At 32.6% G+C, this 13,266-nt stretch overlaps 13 non-coding genes across 13 annotated transcripts; all 13 read left to right on the top strand.

Moving 5' to 3' along the window:
* Positions 1 to 714: 714 nt before the first annotated feature.
* Positions 715 to 786, top strand: TRNAC-GCA (transfer RNA cysteine (anticodon GCA)). The gene has a single exon. It is a non-coding gene; the product is annotated as a tRNA-Cys (tRNA).
* An 850-nt stretch (positions 787 to 1,636) lies between these two features.
* On the top strand, positions 1,637 to 1,708 carry TRNAC-GCA (transfer RNA cysteine (anticodon GCA)). The gene has a single exon. It is a non-coding gene; the product is annotated as a tRNA-Cys (tRNA).
* A 1,360-nt stretch (positions 1,709 to 3,068) lies between these two features.
* TRNAC-GCA (transfer RNA cysteine (anticodon GCA)) lies at positions 3,069 to 3,140 on the top strand. Its single transcript has one exon. It is a non-coding gene; the product is annotated as a tRNA-Cys (tRNA).
* Positions 3,141 to 3,558: 418 nt separating this feature from the next.
* On the top strand, positions 3,559 to 3,630 carry TRNAC-GCA (transfer RNA cysteine (anticodon GCA)). The gene has a single exon. It is a non-coding gene; the product is annotated as a tRNA-Cys (tRNA).
* A 421-nt stretch (positions 3,631 to 4,051) lies between these two features.
* TRNAC-GCA (transfer RNA cysteine (anticodon GCA)) lies at positions 4,052 to 4,123 on the top strand. Its single transcript has one exon. It is a non-coding gene; the product is annotated as a tRNA-Cys (tRNA).
* A 418-nt stretch (positions 4,124 to 4,541) lies between these two features.
* On the top strand, positions 4,542 to 4,613 carry TRNAC-GCA (transfer RNA cysteine (anticodon GCA)). Its single transcript has one exon. It is a non-coding gene; the product is annotated as a tRNA-Cys (tRNA).
* Positions 4,614 to 5,032: 419 nt separating this feature from the next.
* TRNAC-GCA (transfer RNA cysteine (anticodon GCA)) lies at positions 5,033 to 5,104 on the top strand. Its single transcript has one exon. It is a non-coding gene; the product is annotated as a tRNA-Cys (tRNA).
* Positions 5,105 to 5,955: 851 nt separating this feature from the next.
* TRNAC-GCA (transfer RNA cysteine (anticodon GCA)) lies at positions 5,956 to 6,027 on the top strand. The gene has a single exon. It is a non-coding gene; the product is annotated as a tRNA-Cys (tRNA).
* A 421-nt stretch (positions 6,028 to 6,448) lies between these two features.
* On the top strand, positions 6,449 to 6,520 carry TRNAC-GCA (transfer RNA cysteine (anticodon GCA)). The gene has a single exon. It is a non-coding gene; the product is annotated as a tRNA-Cys (tRNA).
* A 418-nt stretch (positions 6,521 to 6,938) lies between these two features.
* Positions 6,939 to 7,010, top strand: TRNAC-GCA (transfer RNA cysteine (anticodon GCA)). Its single transcript has one exon. It is a non-coding gene; the product is annotated as a tRNA-Cys (tRNA).
* Positions 7,011 to 7,429: 419 nt separating this feature from the next.
* TRNAC-GCA (transfer RNA cysteine (anticodon GCA)) lies at positions 7,430 to 7,501 on the top strand. Its single transcript has one exon. It is a non-coding gene; the product is annotated as a tRNA-Cys (tRNA).
* Positions 7,502 to 8,352: 851 nt separating this feature from the next.
* On the top strand, positions 8,353 to 8,424 carry TRNAC-GCA (transfer RNA cysteine (anticodon GCA)). The gene has a single exon. It is a non-coding gene; the product is annotated as a tRNA-Cys (tRNA).
* Positions 8,425 to 10,681: 2,257 nt separating this feature from the next.
* TRNAC-GCA (transfer RNA cysteine (anticodon GCA)) lies at positions 10,682 to 10,753 on the top strand. Its single transcript has one exon. It is a non-coding gene; the product is annotated as a tRNA-Cys (tRNA).
* The last annotated feature ends 2,513 nt before the right edge of the window (positions 10,754 to 13,266 follow it).

Here is a 13,266-nt window from a genome sequence, read left to right as displayed (position 1 = left end):
CTACTAGATGCTGGTGGAGAATGGACACATTTTCCTCTCATTTGAAGAAATCTTCCTCTCGATTCTAAATCAAAGAGCAGAATTTACTAATTTCTGTTGATTTTATGAGTTCTGCTAATGACCAGCAGGAGGCCGTCAAGAGAACCTAAATTAAGAAAAACAAATAAATACATTCTTAAATTATATTGGGGGGAAATCAAAAGTATTAAAAACATGCCACATTGGGGGTATAGCTCAGTGGTAGAGCATTTGACTGCAGATCAAGAGGTCTCAGCTTCAAATCCTGGTGCCCCCTTTAAAAATCTTGAATGGTAATATATTTTCAGAATCATGACTAACATCATGTCCTCAATTTGAAAATTGTATTTTAAGAAAAAACATTTTTTCATCAAAATATTTATTTCCTACTAGTATGATGAAATCTACCATACTGTTCCTTGAAAAGTAACAGATTTTTATTTCAGTACTACATGTTATAGTGTTATAAATTTCTACTAGATGCTGGTGGAGAATGGACACATTTTCCTGTCATTTGAAGAAATCTTCCTCTCGATTCTAAATCAAAGAGCAGAATTTACTCATTTCTGTCGATTTTGTGAGTTCTGCTAATGACCAGCAGGAGGCCGTCAAGAGAACCTAAATTAAGAAAAACAAATAAATACATTCTTAAATTATATTGGGGGAAAATCCAAAGTAATAAAAACATGCCAAATTGGGGGTATAGCTCAGTGGTAGAGCATTTGACTGCAGATCAAGAGGTCTCAGGTTCAAATCCTGGTGCCCCCTTCAAAAATCTTGAATGGCAATATATTTTCAGAATCATGACTAACATCTTGTCCTCAATTTGAAAATTGTATTTAAAGAAAAAAAATTTTTTCATCAAAATATTTATTTCCTACTCGTATGATGAAATCTACCATACTGTTCCTTGAAAAGTAACAGATTTTTATTTCAGTGCAACATGTTATAGTGTTATAAATTTCTACTAGATGCTGGTGGAGAATGGACACATTTTCCTCTCATTTGAAGAAATCTTCCTCTCGATTCTAAATCAAAGAGCAGAATTTACTCAATTCTGTCGATTTTGTGAGTTCTGCTAATGACCAGCAGGAGGCCGTCAAGAGAACCTAAATTAAGAAAAACAAATAAATACATTCTTAAATTATATGGGGGGAAATCAAAAGTAATCAAAACATGCCAATTTGGGGGTATAACTCAAATCCTGGTGCCCCCTTTAAAAATCTTGAATGGTAATATATTTTCAGAATCATGACTAACATCATGTCATCAATTTGAAAATTGTATTTAAAGAAAAAAATTTTTTTCATCAAAATATTTATTTCCTACTCGTATGATGAAATCTACCATACTGTTCCTTGAAAAGTAACAGATTTTTATTTCAGTGCAACATGTTGTAGTGTTACAAATTTCTACTAGATGCTGGTGGAGAATGGACACATTTTCCTCTCATTTGAAGAAATCTTCCTCTCGATTCTAAATCAAAGAGCAGAATTTACTCATTTCTGTCGATTGACCAGCAGGAGGCCGTCAAGAGAACCTAAATTAAGAAAAACAAATAAATACATTCTTAAATTATATTGGGGGAAAATCAAAAGTAATCAAAACATGCCAATTTGGGGGTATAGCTCAGTGGTAGAGCATTTGACTGCAGATCAAGAGGTCTCAGGTTCAAATCCTGGTGCCCCCTTTAAAAATCTTGAATGGTAATATATTTTCAGAATCATGACTAACATCATGTCCTCAATTTGAAAATTGTATTTTAAGAAAAAACATTTTTTCATCAAAATATTTATTTCCTACTCGTATTATGAAATCTACCATACTGTTCCTTGAAAAGTAACAGATTTTTATTTCAGTGCAACAGGTTATAGTGTTATAAATTTCTACTAGATGCTGGTGGAGAATGGACACATTTTCCTCTCATTTGAAGAAATCTTCCTCTCGATTCTAAATCAAAGAGCAGAATTTACTCATTTCTGTCGATTTTGTGAGTTCTGCTAATGACCAGCAGGAGGCCGTCAAGAGAACCTAAATTAAGAAAAACAAATAAATACATTCTTAAATTATATGGGCGGGAAATCAAAAGTAATCAAAACATGCCAATTTGGGGGTATAACTCAAATCCTGGTGCCCCCTTTAAAAATCTTGAATGGTAATATATTTTCAGAATCATGACTAACATCATGTCCTCAATTTGAAAATTGTATTTTAAGAAAAAAAAATTTTTAATCAAAATATTTATTTCCTACTCGTATGATGAAATCTACCATACTGTTCCTTGAAAAGTAACAGATTTTTATTTCAGTGCAACATGTTATAGTGTTACAAATTTCTACTTGATGCTGGTGGAGAATGGACACATTTTCCTCTCATTTGAAGAAATCTTCCTCTCGATTCTAAATCAAAGAGCAGAATTTACTCATTTCTGTCGATTTTGTGAGTTCTGCTAATGACCAGCAGGAGGCTGTCAAGAGAACCTAAATTAAGAAAAACAAATAAATACATTCTTAAATTATATTGGGGGGAAACCAAAAGTAATAAAAACATGCCAAATTGGGGGTATAGCTCAGTGGTAGAGCATTTGACTGCAGATAAAGAGGTCTCAGGTTCAAATCCTGGTGCCTCCTTTAAAAATCTTAAATGGTAATATATTTTCAGAATCATGACTAACATCATGTCCTCAATTTGAAAATTGTATTTTAAGAAAAAAAAAATTTCATCAAAATATTTATTTCCTACTCGTATGATGAAATCTACCATACTGTTCCTTGAAAAGTAACAGATTTTTATTTCAGTGCAACATGTTATAGTGTTACAAATTTCTACTAGATGCTGGTGGAGAATGGACACATTTTCCTCTCATTTGAAGAAATCTTCCTCTCGATTCTAAATCAAAGAGCAGAATTTACTCATTTCTATCGATTTTGTGAGTTCTGCTAATGACCAGCAGGAGGCCGTCAAGAGAACCTAAATTAAGAAAAACAAATAAATACATTCTTAAATTATATGGGGGGGGGAAATCAAAAGTAAACAAAACATGCCAATTTGGGGGTATAGCTCAGTGGTAGAGCATTTGACTGCAGATCAAGAGGTCTCAGGTTCAAATCCTGGTGCCCCCATTAAAAATCTTGAATGGCAATATATTTTCAGAATCATGACTAACATCATGTCCTCAATTTGAAAATTGTATTTTAAGAAAAAACATTTTTTCATCAAAATATTTATTTCCTACTAGTATGATGAAATCTACCATACTGTTCCTTGAAAAGTAACAGATTTTTATTTCAGTACTACATGTTATAGTGTTATAAATTTCTACTAGATGCTGGTGGAGAATGGACACATTTTCCTGTCATTTGAAGAAATCTTCCTCTCGATTCTAAATCAAAGAGCAGAATTTCTCATTTCTGTCGATTTTGTGAGTTCTGCTAATGACCAGCAGGAGGCCGTCAAGAGAACCTAAATTAAGAAAAACAAATAAATACATTCTTAAATTATATTGGGGGGAAATCCAAAGTAATAAAAACATGCCAAATTGGGGGTATAGCTCAGTGGTAGAGCATTTGACTGCAGATCAAGAGGTCTCAGGTTCAAATCCGGGTGCCCCCTTTAAAAATCTTGACTGGTAATATATTTTCAGAATCATGACTAACATCATGTCCTCAATTTGAAAATTGTATTTTAAGAAAAAAAATTTTTTCATCAAAATATTTATTTCCTACTCTTATGATGAAATCTACCATACTGTTCCTTGAAAAGTAACAGATTTTTATTTCAGTGCAACATGTTATAGTGTTACAAATTTCTACTAGATGCTGGTGGAGAATGGACACATTTTCCTCTCATTTGAAGAAATCTTCCTCTCGATTCTAAATCAAAGAGCAGAATTTACTCATTTCTATCGATTTTGTGAGTTCTGCTAATGACCAGCAGGAGGCCGTCAAGAGAACCTAAATTAAGAAAAACAAATAAATACATTCTTAAATTATATGGGGGGGGGAAATCAAAAGTAAACAAAACATGCCAATTTGGGGGTATAGCTCAGTGGTAGAGCATTTGACTGCAGATCAAGAGGTCTCAGGTTCAAATCCTGGTGCCCCCATTAAAAATCTTGAATGGCAATATATTTTCAGAATCATGACTAACATCATGTCCTCAATTTGAAAATTGTATTTTAAGAAAAAACATTTTTTCATCAAAATATTTATTTCCTACTAGTATGATGAAATCTACCATACTGTTCCTTGAAAAGTAACAGATTTTTATTTCAGTACTACATGTTATAGTGTTATAAATTTCTACTAGATGCTGGTGGAGAATGGACACATTTTCCTGTCATTTGAAGAAATCTTCCTCTCGATTCTAAATCAAAGAGCAGAATTTCTCATTTCTGTCGATTTTGTGAGTTCTGCTAATGACCAGCAGGAGGCCGTCAAGAGAACCTAAATTAAGAAAAACAAATAAATACATTCTTAAATTATATTGGGGGGAAATCCAAAGTAATAAAAACATGCCAAATTGGGGGTATAGCTCAGTGGTAGAGCATTTGACTGCAGATCAAGAGGTCTCAGGTTCAAATCCGGGTGCCCCCTTTAAAAATCTTGAATGGTAATATATTTTCAGAATCATGACTAACATCATGTCCTCAATTTGAAAATTGTATTTTAAGAAAAAAAATTTTTTCATCAAAATATTTATTTCCTACTCTTATGATGAAATCTACCATACTGTTCCTTGAAAAGTAACAGATTTTTATTTCAGTGCAACATGTTATAGTGTTATAAATTTCTACTAGATGCTGGTGGAGAATGGACACATTTTCCTCTCATTTGAAGAAATCTTCCTCTCGATTCTAAATCAAAGAGCAGAATTTACTAATTTCTGTTGATTTTATGAGTTCTGCTAATGACCAGCAGGAGGCCGTCAAGAGAACCTAAATTAAGAAAAACAAATAAATACATTCTTAAATTATATTGGGGGGAAATCAAAAGTATTAAAAACATGCCACATTGGGGGTATAGCTCAGTGGTAGAGCATTTGACTGCAGATCAAGAGGTCTCAGGTTCAAATCCTGGTGCCCCCTTCAAAAATCTTGAATGGCAATATATTTTCAGAATCATGACTAACATCTTGTCCTCAATTTGAAAATTGTATTTAAAGAAAAAAAATTTTTTCATCAAAATATTTATTTCCTACTCGTATGATGAAATCTACCATACTGTTCCTTGAAAAGTAACAGATTTTTATTTCAGTGCAACATGTTATAGTGTTTTAAATTTCTACTAGATGCTGGTGGAGAATGGACACATTTTCCTCTCATTTGAAGAAATCTTCCTCTCGATTCTAAATCAAAGAGCAGAATTTACTAATTTCTGTATATTTTATGAGTTCTGCTAATGACCAGCAGGAGGCCGTCAAGAGAACCTAAATTAAGAAAAACAAATAAATACATTCTTAAATTATATTGGGGGGAAATCAAAAGTAATCAAAACATGCCAATTTGGGGGTATAACTCAAATCCTGGTGCCCCCTTTAAAAATCTTGAATGGTAATATATTTTCAGAATCATGACTAACATCATGTCATCAATTTGAAAATTGTATTTAAAGAAAAAAATTTTTTTCATCAAAATATTTATTTCCTACTCGTATGATGAAATCTACCATACTGTTCCTTGAAAAGTAACAGATTTTTATTTCAGTGCAACATGTTGTAGTGTTACAAATTTCTACTAGATGCTGGTGGAGAATGGACACATTTTCCTCTCATTTGAAGAAATCTTCCTCTCGATTCTAAATCAAAGAGCAGAATTTACTCATTTCTGTCGATTGACCAGCAGGAGGCCGTCAAGAGAACCTAAATTAAGAAAAACAAATAAATACATTCTTAAATTATATTGGGGGAAAATCAAAAGTAACCAAAACATGCCAATTTGGGGGTATAGCTCAGTGGTAGAGCATTTGACTGCAGATCAAGAGGTCTCAGGTTCAAATCCGGGTGCCCCCTTTAAAAATCTTGAATGGTAATATATTTTCAGAATCATGACTAACATCATGTCCTCAATTTGAAAATTGTATTTTAAGAAAAAACATTTTTTCATCAAAATATTTATTTCTTACTCGTATTATGAAATCTACCATACTGTTCCTTGAAAAGTAACAGATTTTTATTTCAGTGCAACATGTTATAGTGTTACAAATTTCTACTAGATGCTGGTGGAGAATGGACACATTTTCCTCTCATTTGAAGAAATCTTCCTCTCGATTCTAAATCAAAGAGCAGAATTTACTCATTTCTATCGATTTTGTGAGTTCTGCTAATGACCAGCAGGAGGCCGTCAAGAGAACCTAAATTAAGAAAAACAAATAAATACATTCTTAAATTATATGGGGGGGGGAAATCAAAAGTAAACAAAACATGCCAATTTGGGGGTATAGCTCAGTGGTAGAGCATTTGACTGCAGATCAAGAGGTCTCAGGTTCAAATCCTGGTGCCCCCATTAAAAATCTTGAATGGCAATATATTTTCAGAATCATGACTAACATCATGTCCTCAATTTGAAAATTGTATTTTAAGAAAAAACATTTTTTCATCAAAATATTTATTTCCTACTAGTATGATGAAATCTACCATACTGTTCCTTGAAAAGTAACAGATTTTTATTTCAGTACTACATGTTATAGTGTTATAAATTTCTACTAGATGCTGGTGGAGAATGGACACATTTTCCTGTCATTTGAAGAAATCTTCCTCTCGATTCTAAATCAAAGAGCAGAATTTCTCATTTCTGTCGATTTTGTGAGTTCTGCTAATGACCAGCAGGAGGCCGTCAAGAGAACCTAAATTAAGAAAAACAAATAAATACATTCTTAAATTATATTGGGGGGAAATCCAAAGTAATAAAAACATGCCAAATTGGGGGTATAGCTCAGTGGTAGAGCATTTGACTGCAGATCAAGAGGTCTCAGGTTCAAATCCGGGTGCCCCCTTTAAAAATCTTGAATGGTAATATATTTTCAGAATCATGACTAACATCATGTCCTCAATTTGAAAATTGTATTTTAAGAAAAAAAATTTTTTCATCAAAATATTTATTTCCTACTCTTATGATGAAATCTACCATACTGTTCCTTGAAAAGTAACAGATTTTTATTTCAGTGCAACATGTTATAGTGTTATAAATTTCTACTAGATGCTGGTGGAGAATGGACACATTTTCCTCTCATTTGAAGAAATCTTCCTCTCGATTCTAAATCAAAGAGCAGAATTTACTAATTTCTGTTGATTTTATGAGTTCTGCTAATGACCAGCAGGAGGCCGTCAAGAGAACCTAAATTAAGAAAAACAAATAAATACATTCTTAAATTATATTGGGGGGAAATCAAAAGTATTAAAAACATGCCACATTGGGGGTATAGCTCAGTGGTAGAGCATTTGACTGCAGATCAAGAGGTCTCAGGTTCAAATCCTGGTGCCCCCTTCAAAAATCTTGAATGGCAATATATTTTCAGAATCATGACTAACATCTTGTCCTCAATTTGAAAATTGTATTTAAAGAAAAAAAATTTTTTCATCAAAATATTTATTTCCTACTCGTATGATGAAATCTACCATACTGTTCCTTGAAAAGTAACAGATTTTTATTTCAGTGCAACATGTTATAGTGTTTTAAATTTCTACTAGATGCTGGTGGAGAATGGACACATTTTCCTCTCATTTGAAGAAATCTTCCTCTCGATTCTAAATCAAAGAGCAGAATTTACTAATTTCTGTATATTTTATGAGTTCTGCTAATGACCAGCAGGAGGCCGTCAAGAGAACCTAAATTAAGAAAAACAAATAAATACATTCTTAAATTATATTGGGGGGAAATCAAAAGTAATCAAAACATGCCAATTTGGGGGTATAACTCAAATCCTGGTGCCCCCTTTAAAAATCTTGAATGGTAATATATTTTCAGAATCATGACTAACATCATGTCATCAATTTGAAAATTGTATTTAAAGAAAAAAATTTTTTTCATCAAAATATTTATTTCCTACTCGTATGATGAAATCTACCATACTGTTCCTTGAAAAGTAACAGATTTTTATTTCAGTGCAACATGTTGTAGTGTTACAAATTTCTACTAGATGCTGGTGGAGAATGGACACATTTTCCTCTCATTTGAAGAAATCTTCCTCTCGATTCTAAATCAAAGAGCAGAATTTACTCATTTCTGTCGATTGACCAGCAGGAGGCCGTCAAGAGAACCTAAATTAAGAAAAACAAATAAATACATTCTTAAATTATATTGGGGGAAAATCAAAAGTAACCAAAACATGCCAATTTGGGGGTATAGCTCAGTGGTAGAGCATTTGACTGCAGATCAAGAGGTCTCAGGTTCAAATCCGGGTGCCCCCTTTAAAAATCTTGAATGGTAATATATTTTCAGAATCATGACTAACATCATGTCCTCAATTTGAAAATTGTATTTTAAGAAAAAACATTTTTTCATCAAAATATTTATTTCTTACTCGTATTATGAAATCTACCATACTGTTCCTTGAAAAGTAACAGATTTTTATTTCAGTGCAACAGGTTATAGTGTTATAAATTTCTACTAGATGCTGGTGGAGAATGGACACATTTTCCTCTCATTTGAAGAAATCTTCCTCTCGATTCTAAATCAAAGAGCAGAATTTACTCATTTCTGTCGATTTAGTGAGTTCTGCTAATGACCAGCAGGAGGCCGTCAAGAGAACCTAAATTAAGAAAAACAAATAAATACATTCTTAAATTATATGGGCGGGAAATCAAAAGTAATCAAAACATGCCAATTTGGGGGTATAACTCAAATCCTGGTGCCCCCTTTAAAAATCTTGAATGGTAATATATTTTCAGAATCATGACTAACATCATGTCCTCAATTTGAAAATTGTATTTTAAGAAAAACATTTTTTTCATCAAAATATTTATTTCCTACTCGTATGATGAAATCTACCATACTGTTCCTTGAAAAGTAACAGATTTTTATTTCAGTGCAACATATTATAGTGTTACAAATTTCTACTAGATGCTGGTGGAGAATGGACACATTTTCCTCTCATTTGAAGAAATCTTCCTCTCGATTCTAAATCAAAGAGCAGAATTTACTCATTTCTGTCGATTTTGTGAGTTCTGCTAATGACCAGCAGGAGGCCGTCAAGAGAACCTAAATTAAGAAAAACAAATAAATACATTCTTAAATTATATGGGCGGGAAATCAAAAGTAATCAAAACATGCCAATTTGGGGGTATAACTCAAATCCTGGTGCCCCCTTTAAAAATCTTGAATGGTAATATATTTTCAGAATCATGACTAACATCATGTCCTCAATTTGAAAATTGTATTTTAAGAAAAACATTTTTTTCATCAAAATATTTATTTCCTACTCGTATGATGAAATCTACCATACTGTTCCTTGAAAAGTAACAGATTTTTATTTCAGTGCAACATATTATAGTGTTACAAATTTCTACTAGATGCTGGTGGAGAATGGACACATTTTCCTCTCATTTGAAGAAATCTTCCTCTCGATTCTAAATCAAAGAGCAGAATTTACTCATTTCTGTCGATTTTGTGAGTTCTGCTAATGACCAGCAGGAGGCCGTCAAGAGAACCTAAATTAAGAAAAACAAATAAATACATTCTTAAATTATATGGGCGGGAAATCAAAAGTAATCAAAACATGCCAATTTGGGGGTATAACTCAAATCCTGGTGCCCCCTTTAAAAATCTTGAATGGTAATATATTTTCAGAATCATGACTAACATCATGTCCTCAATTTGAAAATTGTATTTTAAGAAAAACATTTTTTTCATCAAAATATTTATTTCCTACTCGTATGATGAAATCTACCATACTGTTCCTTGAAAAGTAACAGATTTTTATTTCAGTGCAACATATTATAGTGTTACAAATTTCTACTAGATGCTGGTGGAGAATGGACACATTTTCCTCTCATTTGAAGAAATCTTCCTCTCGATTCTAAATCAAAGAGCAGAATTTACTAATTTCTGTCGATTTTGTGAGTTCTGCTAATGACAAGCAGGAGGCCGTCAAGAGAACCTAAATTAAGAAAAACAAATAAATACATTCTTAAATTATATTGGGGGGAAACCAAAAGTAATAAAAACATGCCAAATTGGGGGTATAGCTCAGTGGTAGAGCATTTGACTGCAGATAAAGAGGTCTCAGGTTCAAATCCTGGTGCCCCCTTTAAAAATCTTGAATGGTAATATATTTTCAGAATCATGACTAACATCATGTCCTCAATTTGAAAATTGTATTTAAAGAAAAAAAATTTTTTCATCAAAATATTTATTTCCTACTCGTATGATGAAATCTACCATACTGTTCCTTGAAAAGTAACAGATTTTTATTTCAGTGCAACATGTTGTAGTGTTACAAATTTCTGCTAGATGCTGGTGGAGAATGGACACATTTTCCTCTCATTTGAAGAAATCTTCCTCTCGATTCTAAATCAAAGAGCAGAATTTACTCATTTCTATCGATTTTGTGAGTTCTGCTAATGACCAGCAGGAGGCCGTCAAGAGAACCTAAATTAAGAAAAACAAATAAATACATTCTTAAATTATATGGGGGGGAAATCAAAAGTAATCAAAACATGCTAATTTGGGGGTATAGCTCAGTGGTAGAGCATTTGACTGCAGATCAAGAGGTCTCAGGTTCAAATCCTGGTGCCCCCTTTAAAAATCTTGAATGGTAATATATTTTCAGAATCATGACTAACATCTTGTCCTCAATTTGAAAATTGTATTTAAAGAAAAAATTTTTTTTCATCAAAATATTTATTTCCTACTCGTATGATGAAATCTACCATACTGTTCCTTGAAAAGTAACAGATTTTTATTTCAGTGCAACATGTTATAGTGTTATAAATTTCTACTAGATGCTGGTGGAGAATGGACACATTTTCCTCTCATTTGAAGAAATCTTCCTCTCGATTCTAAATCAAAGAGCAGAATTTACTCATTTCTGTATATTTTATGAGTTCTGCTAATGACCAGCAGGAGGCCGTCAAGAGAACCTAAATTAAGAAAAACAAATAAATAAATTCTTAAATTATATTGGGGGGAAATCAAAAGTAATCAAAACATGCCAAATTGGGGGTATAGCTCAGTGGTAGAGCATTTGACTGCAGATCAAGAGATCTCAGCTTCAAATCTTGGTGCCCCCTTTAAAAATCTTGAATGGTAATATATTTTCAGAATCATGACTAACATCATGTCCTCAATTTGAAAAGTGTATTTTAAGAAAAAACATTTTGTCTTTAAAATATTTATTTCCTACTCGTATGATGAAATCTACCATACTGTTCCTTGAAAAGTAACAGATTTTAATTTCAGTGCAACATGTTATAGTGTTACAAATTTCTACTAGATGCTGGTGGAGAATGGACACATTTTCCTCTCATTTGAAGAAATCTTCCTCTCGATTCTAAATCAAAGAGCAGAATTTACTCATTTCTGTCGATTTTATGAGTTCTGCTAATGACCAGCAGGAGGCCGTCAAGAGAACCTAAATTAAGAAAAACAAATAAATACATTCTTAAATTATATTGGGGGGAAATCAAAAGTAATCAAAACATGCTAATTTGGGGGTATAGCTCAGTGGTAGAGTATTTCACTGCAGATCAAGAGGTCTCAGGTTAAAATCCTGGTGCCCCCTTTAAAAATCTTGAATGGTAATATATTTTCAGAATCATGACTAACATCATGTCATCAATTTGAAAATTGTATTTAAAGAAAAACATTTTTTTCATCAAAATATTTATTTCCTACTCATATGATGAAATCTACCATACTGTTCCTTGAAAAGTAACAGATTTTTATTTCAGTGCAACATGTTGTAGTGTTACAAATTTCTGCTAGATGCTGGTGGAGAATGGACACATTTTCCTCTCATTTGAAGAAATCTTCCTCTCGATTCTAAATCAAAGAGCAGAATTTACTCATTTCTGTCGATTTTGTGAGTTCCGCTAATGACCAGCAGGAGGCCGTCAAGAGAACCTAAATTAAGAAAAACAAATAAATACATTCTTAAATTATATTGGGGGGAAACCAAAAGTAATAAAAACATGCCAAATTGGGGGTATAGCTCAGTGGTAGAGCATTTGACTGCAGATGAAGAGGTCTCAGGTTCAAATCCTGGTGCCCCCTTTAAAAATCTTGAATGGTAATATATTTTCAGAATCATGACTAACATCATGTCCTCAATTTGAAAATTGTATTTTAAGAAAAAAAATTTTTTCATCAAAATATTTATTTCCTACTCGTATTATGAAATCTACCATACTGTTCCTTGAAAAGTAACAGATTTTTATTTCAGTGCAACAGGTTATAGTGTTATAAATTTCTACTAGATGCTGGTGGAGAATGGACACATTTTCCTCTCATTTGAAGAAATCTTCCTCTCGATTCTAAATCAAAGAGCAGAATTTACTCATTTCTGTCGATTTTGTGAGTTCTGCTAATGACCAGCAGGAGGCCGTCAAGAGAACCTAAATTAAGAAAAACAAATAAATACATTCTTAAATTATATGGGCGGGAAATCAAAAGTAATCAAAACATGCCAATTTGGGGGTATAACTCAAATCCTGGTGCCCCCTTTAAAAATCTTGAATGGTAATATATTTTCAGAATCATGACTAACATCATGTCCTCAATTTGAAAATTGTATTTTAAGAAAAAAAAATTTTTAATCAAAATATTTATTTCCTACTCGTATGATGAAATCTACCATACTGTTCCTTGAAAAGTAACAGATTTTTATTTCAGTGCAACATGTTATAGTGTTACAAATTTCTACTTGATGCTGGTGGAGAATGGACACATTTTCCTCTCATTTGAAGAAATCTTCCTCTCGATTCTAAATCAAAGAGCAGAATTTACTCATTTCTGTCGATTTTGTGAGTTCTGCTAATGACCAGCAGGAGGCTGTCAAGAGAACCTAAATTAAGAAAAACAAATAAATACATTCTTAAATTATATTGGGGGGAAACCAAAAGTAATAAAAACATGCCAAATTGGGGGTATAGCTCAGTGGTAGAGCATTTGACTGCAGATAAAGAGGTCTCAGGTTCAAATCCTGGTGCCTCCTTTAAAAATCTTAAATGGTAATATATTTTCAGAATCATGACTAACATCATGTCCTCAATTTGAAAATTGTATTTTAAGAAAAAAAAAATTTCATCAAAATA

This window comes from Pelobates fuscus, chromosome 1 (assembly GCF_036172605.1).
Source record: "Pelobates fuscus isolate aPelFus1 chromosome 1, aPelFus1.pri, whole genome shotgun sequence".
NCBI classification, from domain to species: Eukaryota; Metazoa; Chordata; class Amphibia; order Anura; family Pelobatidae; genus Pelobates; species Pelobates fuscus.
The sequence above is the reverse complement of the archived record's forward strand: the minus strand, read 5'-3'. Positions and strand labels throughout refer to the sequence as shown.